Here is a 14,799-nt window from a genome sequence, read left to right as displayed (position 1 = left end):
TCGTTGCGTTTGTATGCAGGTTTTCCTATTTAAATTCGAATTCCAAGCGCAGACGTATTTTATGTCGCTTAGTTACAATCGCCAGGAACAGAGATACATTAGACGCAACGACACGATCGCTACCGCGCGTTCATCTTTCGAGTAGTACGTCTATTCGAGCGACGACGATAACGCGTTGGCGATCGTAACAACGACGGTCAACGCGCTACGTATACGCGGTTCCCTCGTAAAAGCCCCGTAAAATTACGAAGCAGCTGTGTCGTTTCGTTCCGCCAAAAAACGGTGCATCGAAGCGCGGTGGTTGGTCGCTTGGCTCGCGTGGGGTGAAACTTTCGAAAGGCTGCTGGCTGGAAGCCCACGAGGTTCTTTGCATTCGCGGCGTCTGATGACGGTTCCCGTTGCACGAGCAGGAACGCGCACGAACACGCGCGTTGACCATTTTACCGTACTTTCCGCTCGAGGATAATTCTCGCGCCCGGTTCCCAGGCCATTAAGCTAAATCCACGCTCGTCTCGCGTCTCTCGTCCCTGCAATCGTAACGAACGTTAGTTCGCCGCGAGGAAGAGGGCACCTCGCGTTTACCACGCATCGGCGAAACGAGCATCCACTCGAAGAAAAAATTTGGGTCGCGGCAATTTAACGTGGCGAGTCTCGTAATTTCCGATTTAAAACGATTTAAATTTCCAAGACGGAGCGTATTGAATTTCAGCACGTAAAAAACGCTTTCACGGATTGCTTAGTTTAGTATCGCGACTCTGATCGTTTCGCACGCGATACGCGATACTCGAGAGGAGAAGCACGCGCATAGGGGGTTGCTTGCGTCTCGAAGACCGAGAAATCGTTGCAATCGACGATCTGTCGCGTTCACGAGCGTTTCGGAGTTGGTCGTTTCATCGATACGCGGATAGGATACGACGACGGACGTCTGGAAGTAGAAATTCGAGAACGCCGATGCATAACTGGGTCGCCGTCGGCGGGCAGGTTGGCTAGAATGCAGTTTTCGATGTAGGCAGTCATTCTGCATTCTGTACATCTATAAATATATACGTTTGATGGTATTACCCCGTAACAACGGTTTCATCGAACAGTAGTCGCGCGTTCGATCACCTTCCCCACCGTGTACGCCACGACCGTGCTACGTTTTGCCGCGATGACAAAAAATTCGTCTTGCGAAATTATTTCCAGCGGACGAGACGTTGCGTCGTTTTCAACGCGGGCTTTATATCTCGTACGGGGAACGACGAAGTTCGAGTTTCGTTTGTGCGGTATCGCGCGTGTTCGTTCGCAGATATATCAATGGTATGTTTGTTATGTTTTCGTTCGTTACACGTAAGCGGCGAAGATATTAATTAAGTCGCGATTAATGTTGACGTCGGTAAGGTGACATACGTCTTCAGCGAGAACTTGCGTTCTTACGCGTAATTGATTCGATGGGAACGTAAGACCAACGAGAAAACTCGTTTCCTCCGAAGAGTTACTCGAGCACGGCCAAGTTTTCGATCCCACGAGACTTGCCGCGGCCGCGAAGTCCTTGAATTTTCTTCGCGTTGTTAAAACACTCTCGATGGAAGGAGCCGGTATAGTACAGCGATTGAAAGTTGGGAGAACGGTCGGGAAATATCTAGCCGCGGTAATTCCGTATCTACTTGCTCAGGGCTAAAGTCAATAGCGAGACTTCTCTCTCCTTCTTGCTTTCTTTCTTTTCGAATTTCATAGCGGCTCTCATTTCGTATGCGGCTCGTTCCGTTTTAACGAGGAAACGCGTTTGCTGTATCGGCGGGTCTATCGGTAGACGCTCGCCTGGAAGGAAATTTTTGTACGCGCCCGCTGTTTCGCTTTTTATGCAAATGCGCCGACGTCTGTGCGACGTTGGTTCGGTTTAAGAATAGCGGACAATTAATTCAAAGATGAAAGACGCAAAGTCGACGCGTTCAACTTGTTCCGTATCTGTAGAGAATTGGATCGCGCGTAGATAAACAGTGATTTCCTGAGACAATTAGTCGATCGATGGCTCAATGTCGCGCGATAACGATAAGTTAACGAGCTGGACGCAACGATGAATCACACGACGCCTCTTGGCTCGTCGGAGCGAAGAGAAGCGCGGAGTTCTCGAGTTCTGCACGCGTGCTAAAATTCCAATTACGTCGTTTCCACCGAGTATGAACGTCCGTCCGTGTTACTGGCAGAGATAACGCGAGTCGGTGTCTTCAAAGCGATCCGATCCAACGGCAACGATCGCCTCTGTTTAAATTTGCCTAGCGATTATCGGCGCCCGTTGTTGATCATCAAACGCGCGCCTTCTTACTTAAACCATATTGCGGATTTATCAGTCGTATCGCGATTCCAGACGATCGCAAAGTAGCCAAAGTACACGCACGTATGTCGACGCGATTGTGTACACGCGTTACCTCGCGTTAGATAGAGCGCTCCGTAAGAGAAGCTAATGATCGGAACGTCGGCTAGCGTAAGTGAAAGGAGAGCAGATAGAGACGATGTGTCGCTGCTGGAAAATAAACCTCGGCTGTGATAGCAACGTAGATTCCAGGACAAAGGAGACCGAATTCTAGGGCAGAAGAAACGGACGGCTTTCTTCTCCAACGTCAGTCGATCGATCGTCTTTTCTGCAATTAGAAATCCCGCGCTAATCCTTATAGAGCGAACCGCGCGAGCGTGATCGCGTTCGCGTTTCTCGGTGCATTTGTGCAGACGCGCAGCCATATGCGACAATGCGGGAAACCGCGCGCATCCACGCGGCTCTCGGTGTTAATGAAAAAGCCGAGGAAAAAGACGCGTCGACCAGTTAGTTCCTTATATCGAGATCGAGCGATCGCGCGGTCGACTCGCGTTCCACACTTTTACGAATACTCGCTTTATTGCCGTAAAAGGCGAATCTCTAGCCGGCCATGTTTCAACTTTTTTCCTCGACTCGTCTTCGTCTTTTGCGTTTATTCGGCTGATCCTCGCTCTTAACGCGAATCTCCGCCGCGCCCCGCGGACTTACGGAATCGCGGCACGCTCCATCAGTCGCGAATCGATCGGATTAAAGTGGATTATAAAAAGTAAAGTATATTCCGACAACGTAACAATCCTATCGAATGATATTACGTTCGTAGGTAGAACGCGACGAAAGTCGTTTACGTCGATTTCACAGTCGTAAGTAAGAAACGTTTTGTTCGTGACCGACGCGCTGCAAAGGAATAAAAGAACGAGGTAAATCTTGGCAAAGCGCGTTTCGCCGAAGAAACAATGAGAGACCGTCAACCGGAAGAAACGGGAAAGTCCGAGAATTCTTTTATTGCGCGATGACTCGTCCATGCGTGAAGCGACATGCAAAAATTTCTGCGCTGATCGTTCGTTCGCTCGCTCGCTCGCTCCGCCGCTCTTCCCGTCCATCCACTCGCGGTTTCCTCGCACCGCGAAGACTCGTCTTCTCGCGAACGAGACTGACGCGAGAGTATTTTTCTCGTTTCAGCTAGCTACAGATCCGGAAGAAATGAATTATATTATAATATCGAAGCGGAGGAACTCGGAGAATGTTTTAGACCAGCGGCCGATCAGGAATCGTTTCGATTTCTCGTCGGAAAGCTCCAAAGTCGGCGCAGTTAAAATCCGCAGTTAAAAAGCGTGCACGCTTCGCCGATAGGTTTTCGTTGGCGAAATTTTTTCGTTTCTCCGCCCCGCGCGACAGCAACGCCGAAATCGCTCGAGTAGTCGTCGAGGCGATAAATCCGCTACGTCCTTGTTCGTTCTTCGTTTTTGCGCTAATAAATCACTCTTCGTCGTACGCTGTGCACAGTGGACAGCGCGAGTATTTCCGATTTTGAGTTACGATTTGATCCTTTTCCCGGTGGAATCAAACTCTGACGCTTCGAAATACGTACGTAGCCTTTTCTCTTTGCTTTGCCAGCGACGAACGAATCGCTCGTTTTCTCCCCTCTACTCGCAGCTTTTCTAGCGGCGGCGTGCACATTCCGCTGACTCGCGGATCGTTCCATCGGCATCGTCGACGGGCGAGCGAAACGGCCAGACGATTTTTCACGCAGCTCGTACGTTTTCCGCGGGACGTTTAAAGCTTGGGGTGCATTATTTTTAATCTGGCGACTGGCAGAAAGCCACGTATAGCGCGTCGCCGAGAAGCGTCGCGCGAAGAAACAGCAGGTTGCGTTCGATGTTTCGCGAAACTCGGTGATCCGCGACGGCCGCGAGACGAAGCTATCGGTACGTCGAGGTGAATAACCGTGAACACGCGTGCTCGTCGTAAAACGTTCGCCGCTGCGTCGCAGAGTGTCGGCCGTAAAGACGCAGCGGGTTGACGCGTAACGTTAACGGACGTTCCTCGATGCGACCTGGAACGAAAGGGAAGGAGACGAAACGCGACGAGAGGCACGGGACGAGGAAAACAGCGGGAATCGCGGAATCGTGGAACGACCCGCGTTGCAGCAGCGCTTCCAGGTTCACCGTGCGTGCGCCGCATAGGTGTGTACACACGCTCTCGTATAAACAGGCCGCGTATTTTTAGCGTGGGTCCGTGTCAGATTTCCCGACACTCGCGATACGCTGTAAACTGGATGTCTCGAGCGTACGCTCGCCAGGGGGATGGATGGATGGATGGATGGATAGATGGATGGTTGGCTGGTTGGTTGCTCTCGATGGTTGCCATGCCTACGTCTCCCTCGACCCTCGTTTCTTCTCTCTCGATCCATTCACCCTTCCATTCGCCCGTCTGTCCGTCGATACCGTCCGTCCACGTCGTTCGATATCCGGTCACCTCTTCGCTTCCTTCCTCCTCGCGCGCTCTTATTATCATTTATGGTTTCTTCTCGATTGTGCCGAGTCCGCGAAACCGACTATCTTGTCAAAGTCGAGTCGTCCTTCTGCTCGAGCCGCTCGAGAAGATTCAGCGTTTAAGACGCCACCGGGCCGAAACGGTGACACGACCGCCTCGCTTTGTACTCTCGCTCGCTCGTGAATTTTTTACGTTCAGCGATTCGTCCTCTGGGACCGAGCAAACCTTTCACGTTTCCTACTCTCGCCTACTAAACGCCTCGTCCGACACGTAACACTACCACAGTCGCTCCAACACGGTGCGAACCGTGGCGTCGCGAGACCTCGGCCTGTCGTTGTTTCGTCTAAAGTCTAAGGTTACGCGTCAGCGTCCACAAAACGGAAACTTTAGTCGAGCAATACGCCGGAGGTTTCGTTTGGGCTGTCGGCCCATAAAAATCGTGTTTCACGCGCCGCAGAACTTACTTAGCAAGGGGTCGCGCGATCACGCGCGTCGGAAGAATACGAAAGCTTTTTAACGGTTTTCGAACTATCGAGCGCGCGACGTATCGACGGACGACGAGGAACGCTCGACACGCACGCCTCGATTTTCTCCGTACTCTCGACGACGCGTCCTGGCTTAACAATGCTGGCCCTAACGCGCACTTTTTACACGCGTCGAGCAACAACCGCGCGACGTACGGAGCGCAGGAAAACGTAAATCGGGACGAAACGATCGACGCGAAAGAGGATGTCCGAAATATCCACGCTTCCATCGATAGGTGGTATGTTTCTCGATAAATGCATGGATTTTATGGATACGTGCATCTTCTTGCGAGAGACGACTACCTCGGTAAATATTATTGGTCAGATTTTTGCGGAATGGTTAGTTTCTAACCGCGTAAACCGTCCCGACGACCCGTTTATACGTTCAAAGTCTGGCGTAATCTCGCTCCTCGCTCCACTGTTTGTAGATTTATTCCGTAAGACGCGCGTTCGCGTGCACTTTGACCGAAAATAGCTGGCATCGCGCGTCGAGGAAAAACTCGCGCTCGTTTCCATTCTGTTTTTCTTTCGTCTCGATAATTGAAACGCGATCGAGCGCAACTAATCGCTGCTTCGTCTCGTTCCGCCGACACCTTCGTCCTGAATGCACGCGAGCCACGTTTTCCCGGACGATTCCACTCCGATATCGTCGTATATGTCTGTCCTCTTTGTTGTTCGTAATAGGAAAGACGAGATCGCCTGCTAAGATACACGTGTGCATTTACGTTTACGCGGAAACGATCGTCGATCAAGGATTTCCGAACCATTTCCAACGTTTCTACGTTTGCGTTGCACGTTCGATCGTCGGAGGCACGCGATTTACGCGACCAACGTTAATTAACGGAGATGCAGGCGATAAACCTGTACGTCGTAACTTAGACGTTGGACGAAACGTCGATGGAATTGAAAACAGAGCTGGAAATTCGTAAACAAATTTGCTCGGTTTAACCGGGTCTGTCGTCCCGTGGGAAGACAGACGGCCCAGGTTGCTGCTATTTCGAGGAAACAGCAACGGGTTGATGGCGTGTAAAAAAAAAAGTGTGACGTTAATTAAAGGTCCGACGTAAATCACGTCGAACGTTTAAACGTCCTCCTCCCTTTACGCCTTTCGACGTTTCAACGCCGCGTTTTCGGTTCCGATGCAAGCCAGGACGCCTTTTCGGGGCAACGAGGACCTCCATTTGCGTATGAACGAATACGACCCGCTTATCGATTAACAGACGAACGAATAACAAAACGTATAATCTTCTATGGATGTCGGTACTCGTTGGAGCGAGAATCTCGGACAAAGGAGGATTCTCGAATCTGTCAGCGACGCGGACGCGAGATACAAACACGGTGTCGCGATACCGAACGGGAATATCGCATAACGTTGAAAGAATTCTGTATGTCGCGAGCGAAACAAAGGATTGCATTCTATATTTGGCGAGATTTGCAACGAAGCAGACGCTTCGAATCGTCGAGATCCAAGCGACCGGTCTTGGGCACAACGGAATCGTCTTCGGTCGCTGGAAACGGGTCAGCTAATTCTACTACTATGCACTATTTATGTACTATGTACATCCTACCGTCGTACTATTTTCTTCTGTCTCGCGAGAAAGAACGAAAGGATGTGCGAAGAGGAGAGAGGCGGCTGGAAAATAGACGAACCTGTCGAAGTAAAAAGATTGTATCGGAAATAAAAAGGAAAGAAAGAGAGAAGCGGCCGAGGTTGGATGGTTGGGTCAGGACGTCGGAGACAACGTGTGCGTACGGGCACGTGTAGCGAGCAAACGGTGTTATTTAACGCTGCAGCTATTTCCAGGTGCGTACGTCGCCGGTGTCGAGTGCTACTCACCGCCACGAACTACGACGGCACTCGTGCCAGCCTTTATACCACTTAATCTCCTTTCACCCAGCCCGTCGAAACGAGTAATTTTTAGTGGCGCTCCTTTTACTGCCATTTTCGACGTCCGTTTAGCGCAGTCGCGGCAATTTTCAGTTTAATCCCGTGCAGCATCTAGAGCGAAACCGGTTCACGACGCGCCGATAGTCAAACGTTTTGCAATATCAAAGGATGCGAGCGAGGTTTTGCTTTTCCCCTTCCGACCTCGGCCTCGTCGCAACGCAAACTCCCGGCATACGTGTCATAATCGTCGACCGTTGGCGCTGTCGCGCAGTTTAGTAGCATTTACCGCGAAACGAAGGATACGCAAGCAGTTGACGTAGACCAACTCGAGACGGTTCTCGGGATTTACCTTCGTCGAATCTCTACAGTGTTACGCTAGACGCAGTAGAGTAGCAGCAGCAACGTGGTCGCTTGGTCGTGGCGTAACTGCCGCGTCAGAGATTCCATTAGAAGCTAAAAACTTCGTTTGCAAAGGACGGGGCGCTAACTCGACGCGCGAAACGAGCAAAACGAAGAAAAAGGGCAAAAAGGGAGCATGGCCAAGATCGTAATCTCGCGCGGCAAGAAATCGCGAGCGAGTTAATGGCAGTGGGAACACGACAGTGGCCGTTAAACGGCGCGTGCAATCTCTTCGGGCGAATCGTTGCTTGTTTTCTTAGCGTTCGGCTTACTGTAAGCGACGTTGTTGGAAAGAAAAAATCCCGACGAGATCGCGCGATTCGATAAAAACCGTCTCATCATCGCGTAACGCGCTATCCTTCCTCTATAATCCTTCGTGAACTTGGCTCGGCCGTTTAGTCGCGTAATTCGCTCGCATACCTAGTTCTCTTCGCCGCTTTTTTAATAGCCGATTCTCCGGTCGTCGATCCATCCATCGCCGGAGTTTCCGTTTCATTCACGTTTCTCACGCACGTTCCAACCAGTACACGCACGAGCGAACGAAAAAGGAACGTAACGAGATAATTTAGCGTATCGTCGATCTCCGGTTACCTAACAGGACGAACACTTGCAACAAAGTCGCGGATCGAACGTCGATCGGTCGTACGATACGCCGCTCGTTGCATCGCGCTGATCGCTACCAGCAAAGACGCGTCGTTGTATTTACAAATTGCCGGCCAACGATCGCGTCAAACTTTCCTCAGACGAACGGCTCGAACGGAAACGTAAGCGAACGTTACGCGACACTCGTTCGGCCTCAAACCGGTATATCCGTTCTTTATCTAAAGTAGAGCGACGCCTTGCGAACGTTTACGTCGATAAGTCCACTCTTTTGTTCCATTTCGAGCCGTGCGCGTTCTTTCTGGTCGTTTCTTGCCGCAGGTAAAAAGATAGAGAGCGTCGTGTGGAATAGCTCCGACACGTAGGGAAAGACGAAACGACCGCGAATGGAAGAAAAAGTCACGTTTTTTCATCTCGTGGAAGATTTTGCAACGCCAACGCGACGCGGTAGGCTCGCGTCCGATAGCCAAGCGGAAATAGCACAACGAAACCATTCTCTGGACGAGCAAGGTCGACCGAATACGCGTATTTCATCGTATACGTTTCTTCGTGATTCCCTGGGGGGTTTGCAGCGCGCGATATCTCGAGAAAACCTTGATAACTCGTCGCGCGGTCTCCTGCCGTGGAACTCGGTGGCAGATTTCTATACCTGCAAATTTCTCCTACCTCGCGGCTCGTCCGTTAAAATCCGAAGCTTTATCAACGTTGAGATTCCGCTTTAGGCCAGTCCTGACCTGCTTCTCTAACGGGTTAATCTAACGCCGCTTGGATTTTAAACCGTATGTGACCTACGACTATATACGTTTAGCTGGCGGGATAACCTTTGCGTTCTCGCTGGTCTATCACGCGAATTACAGCTGCGTCAAGTCGCATTCACGACGTACGAACAACCTTGCAAACTGCTCGGAAGTTGGGCCGCGACAATGCGGAGTTCCCGATGACGTTTAACCGCTAGAGACGCGAATTCCTGGAATCTCGATCGTCGGCTGATTAATACGAATTCGGATTCGTAATCGGTGGTACGCGAGAGATTTCGTCTGCCGCGAGTCGATCGTCCTTCCTTCTGCGAAGCTTGCCGTTCGTTTTCGAGAACGCGCCGCTGCTCTAAGTATTTCTTGCAAGGTGAACAGGAAATCCGAATCCGCGACACCGTCTCGCGCGTTACGCACGTCGTTCTCGATACACCGGGTTCCTCGCGGATCCGCGACTTCAACGATTGTCCCGCCGTCTCAAAGTTTTCTCTTTCGACGAGTTAAATCGAACGATCCCCGAGGCAATCGGAAAAGCCGATTTCGTGACAATAATTTTTCTTTGTAATTAACGACAGGGAGAATTCTTTTGTACGCGCGATGGTTACGTATTACTACGGAGTACCGTAAAAGCTGTTAGATAACAAGTGCTATTAGATAATTGGGAAAGGAGAAAGAGAAAATCATAAGATGAAATTTACGACTGGCGTTTAACACTTCGACTGCCACGCCAAAATCACGTGTTTCGCTCAAGACGCCACGGGAGTATTTTTATTATTCAAATCATATATATATATTTTTTTTTTATTTGGAAGTAGTTTACAATCAATTCTCATTGAGAATTATAAGCAAATCATCCTGGCGTGCTACTATAACGTGAATGATAAATGATTATCGTATGTTTGGTTCTAGCTGAATCTAATATTTAAATCTAAAGGATAATGTCTTTTTAGCCTGCGGATCTGATCCGTCGTGTCAATTAATCGAATAACTAGTGGATTTTGTGGTTGTTAACTCTTATCTATTACTGAATTTGCATATTTCTTATTTAACTGTAAGTATCATAAAGTCGCGATGTATCGTTCCGTTGGTAACATACCAAGGAGCATCTATTAAGGATCTTGGTGTTTTCGATTGGAATCGTTTCGAATTACTATGTTGGAATTACTCGCTGTTCCCCATGGATGGATCCCATAGGTCCAAACAGATTTTAATATATCATTATTTTACTCTGCACGCTTAAGCTGGAACGTCTGCCAATGAGCAAAATAATAAGAAATTGACGATGTAAGACAACATTCTTCCCCAATGGTCCGTTTATCTTATTGGTGGTCCACGGGTGAGCATCGTGGCGCCTTGGTAACAGTTGATAGCGACGTATTATAACAAGGCTTCGTTTATTTTAACAAACCATTCGCATTGGTTATTTCGTCGTAAGCAAAACGTGCAGAATATATTGTTGAAACGTGTACAAGATATTAGTAAACAGTATTTGCTCGTTCTATATATAACAGTGCACACTTCTAACTCCAATCATGTGATTGTAAAGCAGCATTTACGATTATTTTCTAGGGTCTGTTTACAATAATATTCGTAGATTACCCCTCAAAGATAGATGCAAGATTTGTTCTCATTTTTTAAAATATATATTCTAATAAAAATATTTAATTGCTCAATGGAGCAAGTGTCTTCTATTTATATTCAAAATGACCTAACTGTTAATTTTCATACAATTTTCACAATTGTGAGAAGTTCAAGGGCTCCGGTCACCAATGACCAACGTGGTAGTCAAAGTTTGGATAAGTGAGAAAGGAGAAAGAGCATTTCACCAGACGGAATTTACGACCGACGTTTAACGATTGCGGATCGTGTTGCAAGCCGATAGTCTGAACAAACCTAAACATTTACCAAAGAAGTCGTTGGTAGTACGAAACTCCTTATCAGTTATTATATTACAATTGGTTACAAAGACAATTGATTGGGTGATATTCGGGTTTAAAGAGAGTAGAATTTCTAGAAAGACGAGTAACGATGTGAAAGTCGAATTTGCGTAGGATATTAGGCGAGTCTATCAGCCGATCGATAGACTTAAGAGATTTAAGAGATAGATCACGGATTCGTTATACTGTGACGATGTTCGGGAGTCGATAATCATATTTGCAAGGAAATTGCGTTTTCGTGTCGACCACGCGAAGGCCTATCGAATAATCGGAAAACCGGTGTTACCGTTCGACGTGTCTCGTCGGAAGGAACGTCTGGGAAGGTTCGTGCGTCTCGTTTCTCTCGAGATGCATTTTCTAAAACGACGAACCGATCGATATCGATGATTCTATCTGTTCGTGCTTATCTCGCTATCTTTACGATCTGTTAAGATTATCGCGATTCCTCCTTTTGCGACTCGTGACTCACTGCACCCCTTATCTAAATTTTGTAACGACTCATTATTTTGCATCGGATTTGTCATCCCCGGATTTGTTTGACGAGAGTGAGTCATACGGAATAGGAAGATCGATATCTGGACATTTAATGTGCGTCGCGTTAACGAGACCTTTTAAAACGCCCATTAAAAACATATTTCTACGCGCATTGACGATAAGCTTGAACGAAAGATGAGGAGGCCATTAAGTAAAGGTCGCGCGTGGAGTTAATAGACGAGAAAACGTAAAGTTTAAAGATCGGACTGTCGGCTGTAAACGTTGTTGCGGTGCGGCTTAATTAAAAAAAGAAAATACGATCGATCCGCGAACGACCTCGCTTCGGAGACAACGTAACGGATGGCGTAAGGAGATGGGACGGTTGAAAGGCCGAGCCAACGCGGCGGAAAGAGGAGAGAGAAGGGTACGAGGAAGCAAGGAAAAGACAGGAAGGAAAGATGGAAGGGTCGGAGAAAACTGGTCGATAATTCGTTGGTTTATATTCCTCCGCAGTGGCTGGTCGCGTCCGCTCGTGAAAAATTTATTTGTCTGCTCAAGCTCGTAACATTTTTACAGCAGGACCAAATAATTCGTCTCGCGTTTAAATAATATATCGCGATTCCAACTTTGCCCTTGCGTGGCTGCGCGCCTATCTTCGCAGACGGCATCCCCAGACACCGTAAAATGCCAATTTTCTTATGGTTTTCCCTAGACGGCCGAGTACTTCCGGAGATCATTTTTTCATGAAAAATATTTCTCCACGAATATACGCACGTAGATCTCCTTCTGGATATTCAGTGTGTTTTATTTATTTATTTATTTACTTGTTAGTTTGACGGGAAAAGAGAAATTCTTTTAGAGATAAATAAAAGATAGAACGTAAGAGAAAGATAGTAAAAATAGAAAAAGAAATAACAGTAGGAATTTGGAAGAAGAAGCCAAGGTATGAAATTAAGAGTCAAAATGGAAAAGTTATAAAAATCTGTTTTAAAGAGAATCCGTAAGTTGACTAAATGTATCAGTTTGCGATGGGCGGAGTTGGTGAAATTTATCGCCCTATTAAAACAGCTGTGATAGCCATAAGCCGTGCGATGTTGCTCAGCGTTTAACAGCAAGCAATTTCGCATTCTTCTCGAGGGTACGATTTATGGGGACTAAATGCACGATCGACGCGCAACTTACGAAACCTCCAAGAATTTTACGTACCAACGTGATGTCGCGCGTGATTCGTCTATGAAGTAGGATTCGAAGATTCAAACTCCTAACAATATCGTCGTAATTGCGGGAATTAAACCTGACTACGATACCTACTGTGGCAGCCAGTCTTAAAAAAAAATCCCGCCGAACATCCTCGACGTCTGTAACGAGAGATTTACACAAATGGGACCAGCCAATATCACCGTAATTATCTTATTCGTTATCTCACGAAAATTTATCGCACCTTGTATCTTCCTCTTATTATCCTTCCTCCTTCGTGCGAATAGAAATTAGGCGATTCTCGTGTCGCGTATCGGTAGGATCGTTCGAACGTTTTCGGTCAGGTTGTGCCGCCCTCTAATTTACTTATCATCGTCAGCGACGAGGCGGAGCGCTATCGCGTTTAACTCGTTAGCCGAGAACCGAAAAGAAGCGCGCTGGCTCGGTGCAACGGGGCAACGTCAACATTTTACCGAGTTGCTTCAACTCTGTCGGCTTTATCGTAATCTTTGCTCAGCAAACACTTCTCGGCGAGATACGAAAGATCGCGTCTCCGCTCGATGAAAAGGAAGACCGAGTTTGGTTGGCAAGCACAGTTTTTTTGAAAGCTGTCTTTAGACGGACTCGCGCGATTCACCGGCACTGGCTCGGAGATCCGACCCAGGTTTCCCCTACTCTGTTTGGTTTTCCATCAACGGGAAGTTTGAACGCGCCTCGTGAAAATTAACTCTTTCCCCCCTATATATGTTGGCGTTTCCGACTCGTTTATTTGGACGGTAGAATTTTAAGCGGTTCCCGAGCAGATGGTCAAATTCCAATTTCTCGTTCGATCAAAGCGTAGAAAAGGTTCGACGCTGACCTCGTTCAAGACGAAACGATCGTGGAAATTTGGCCGATCAGAAATATTCGTGGCGTGTGTGTAATCGTCGTTTGGATCAAAAGCAGCGTACGAACAGCTACGTAGACGCGCTGCGCCGAAGCGTTAAGCATTTCTACGTGACTTTTGTTCCAGATGGAAGCACGTTTTCTTGTATTCTCTTGTTTCTCTCCTTATTAGGTCTTACAGGTTGTGCCTTATCTTTCCAACTACGTTATTGCAGCCGTGTACGTCCTTGATTCTTCAACGACACGCGTCATAATTATTAGTCACAATTATCGATATCGCGATGAAAAATATCTTGGTGGAATCTACTCGCGGAATCGTCGCCGAGCGATTCGTCGAACGCCGTTGAAGCGCGAGGCTAGTTGAAAAAAGAAAAAAGAAAAAAACACCCTGGAAGAGGAATCGAAAGGAAGGTGATCGTTTCGGAACGAAGCAAAAGCCGTCTATCATTTTCCTATTAATCAGAGCGTTAACCGATTGTACGCGTCAAGGTAAAGGAAGTATGCTAATGAGCGCGAATCGTTGAAAAGCATATTTTCACTGAAAGCTACGTTACATTCTAGAAATATACATACGTATGTACTTACACATGTACATACGTACATGTACGTACGTAGCGGTGTAATTGATGCAGACCATAGAAATTAATCGTTTCTTTGAAAGACGGCACGCAGAGGAGATCGCTACGGTAATGCGTCTTCAATTAGAAATTTAATTTACTTTTTAATCTAATTTAATTTATTCGAAAAAACGGGGAAATCCGTTTAACGTTGAGAATATACAAAAACATAAGCAGACATATAGCTTCGCGGAAATGCTTTAGAACGCGATACGAAATAATACAAAAAGAAGCTAAGAAGATCTAACAGTTGAGATCGCGATCTTTCGATGCGTAAAGTACAGCTTTTTAGGTCAAAGACCTAAATCCTTGGATAGCAGAGGACCAAAAAAAGTCTCTACTTGATTGTTATTGCTTACTTTGCTTGTTCTATTTATTATATCGATGTGGTCGAAGCTGAAAAGGAGAGTGTTTCTAAAAGAGCTTCGATGATCTGGTAAAAAAAAAAAAAAAAAAAAAAAGAAAAGAAAAGAAACAGTGGAATATAGAAATTGACGAGATTCGAGAGCTTAGTGTAGTTTACGTAACTATTTAAAATTTCATATGAAAATTTTATAATCCTGATCTTTAACATTTAACGGCCGTCCAGTTGTGTAAGTTGATTATCATAGAAATCGATGTCTTCGAGTTGACCGCGATATTCGAGCAAACGAGATAGCCAACGATTATCGTCGATTATCGTCGTATTTATCAAGCTTTACACGAACAATGTACAACGAAGCAATTGGTTCTTAAAATAT

At 47.1% G+C, this 14,799-nt stretch overlaps 2 protein-coding genes across 7 annotated transcripts in view; one reads left to right on the top strand and one right to left on the bottom strand.

Annotated features, from left to right (window-relative positions):
• Wdr62 (WD repeat domain 62) overlaps nt 1-14,799 on the top strand; it is a 79,682-nt gene that overhangs the window by 4,889 nt on the left and 59,994 nt on the right. Inside the window, exon 1 of one of the 6 annotated variants that reach the window (XM_072019666.1) lies at nt 7,091-7,114. The exons of the other annotated variants lie outside the window; for them this stretch is intronic. The gene's annotated coding sequence lies outside the window, so the exon portion shown is untranslated. Of the gene's footprint in view, nt 1-7,090; nt 7,115-14,799 lie in introns of those variants that run through there. 6 annotated transcript variants of the gene reach the window in all.
• LOC139995838 (chromobox protein homolog 5) overlaps nt 1-14,799 on the bottom strand; it is a 193,930-nt gene that overhangs the window by 173,202 nt on the left and 5,929 nt on the right. The gene's annotated exons all lie outside the window — the stretch shown is intronic.

Source organism: Bombus fervidus, chromosome 16, assembly GCF_041682495.2.
Source record: "Bombus fervidus isolate BK054 chromosome 16, iyBomFerv1, whole genome shotgun sequence".
Classification (NCBI taxonomy): domain Eukaryota; kingdom Metazoa; phylum Arthropoda; class Insecta; order Hymenoptera; family Apidae; genus Bombus; species Bombus fervidus.
This window is presented reverse-complemented; position numbering and strand designations above follow the sequence as displayed.